The 1,372-nt window shown below is 49.7% G+C and overlaps 1 non-coding gene across 1 annotated transcript; it reads left to right on the plus strand.

Moving 5' to 3' along the window:
- Positions 1-406: 406 nt before the first annotated feature.
- Positions 407-478, plus strand: trnac-gca. Its single transcript has one exon. It is a non-coding gene; the product is annotated as a tRNA-Cys (tRNA).
- Positions 479-1,372: the final 894 nt, after the last annotated feature.

Here is a 1,372-nt window from a genome sequence, read left to right on the forward strand (position 1 = left end):
CTCCCCTCTGCCTGCTCCTCCTGCTGCCTGCTCCTGCCTGCTCCTCCCCTCTGCCTCCTGCTCCTCCCCTCTGCCTCCTGCTCCTGCCTGCTGCCTGCTCCTACCTGCTGCCTGATCACATCTCCTGGGGTGTTGGATTCCTCAGGAGATGCCCCCGTAGTCCTGATCTGCCTCCCATCTGTGAAGGTTCTTCATCCAGTGATCTAATGACTCTGCCCCAACTGGAGCAGAATGTCCCCACCAAGTGATCACTGGGCCCTCCAGCAGTTCTTACAGCTCAGTATTGGGGCATTTCAAACAACACAAATGTTTCCACCTCACGTGCAGCCAAACAGTAAATACTGTAAGAATATGCACGTGAGGTCTCGCAGGCGAGGTGTTAAGTGAAGTGCAAGCTCATAGGTCTGGGGGTATAGCTCAGGGGTAGAGCATTTAACTGCAGATCAAGAGGTCCCTGGTTCAAATCTGGGTGCCCCCTTCCCAAACTTATAGTAAAGAAACCATAACCCCCAGTTTGGATTTTTTTGGAGGGATATGCCCCAGACTCTTCTGATCTTTTGGTGCTTCGTCATTATATTAATGGAAAACAGATTAAAAGTAGTGATGGGCGAATTTATTCGCCAGGCGCGAATTCGCGGCGAATTTGCGCGATTCGCCGCCAGCGAATAAATTCGCGAAACTCCCGCGAAAATTCGCGGAAAAAATTCGCCAGCGTCAAAATTTTTTTTCGAAAAACGGGCGCCGGCGTCAAAAACGGGCGCCGGCGTCGGAAAAACGGGCGCCAGCGTCAAAAACGGGCGCTGGCGTCAAAAACGAGACGCCGGTGCCGTTTCGCGAATTTTTCGCCGTTTCGCGAATTTCGCGCGAAATTCGCGAATTTTTCGGCGAAGCGAAACGGCGCAAATTCGCCCATCACTAATTAAAAGAGAAGAATAAGATTGGCTCTGTTTATTCCCAGGCTCACCAGTAGGCTCAGTGTGTACTAAAAACCCCGCCCTCACCTTGTTCCAGTGATGAATTCTGGGACTTAAAGTCCTGAGGATCTGTGCACCTCCCACTATGGAAAGCAGAGGGACTCAAATTCCCAAATCCATGAAACACCTGGAAGGGTTACAATTAGAGAGAACCACCTTCTGCTCCTCTACACCTGAAAGGTGAGATTTAGCATATTAACTGCCCTACATATTCATGGAACGTCAGACCAATGGCTGATCCACTGACACTAGAAGTAATATTTATATTTATATATAATGCCACATGTCAACATTTATTTGTGAAACATACGCCCCATTAAAGGGATGATCTTGTCAGTAGGGATGTAGCGAACTGTTCGCCCGCGAACTAGTTCGCGCGAACTTCGACCGTTCGCGTC

This window comes from Xenopus laevis, chromosome 9_10S, assembly GCF_017654675.1.
Source record: "Xenopus laevis strain J_2021 chromosome 9_10S, Xenopus_laevis_v10.1, whole genome shotgun sequence".
In the NCBI taxonomy this organism is placed as follows: domain Eukaryota; kingdom Metazoa; phylum Chordata; class Amphibia; order Anura; family Pipidae; genus Xenopus; species Xenopus laevis.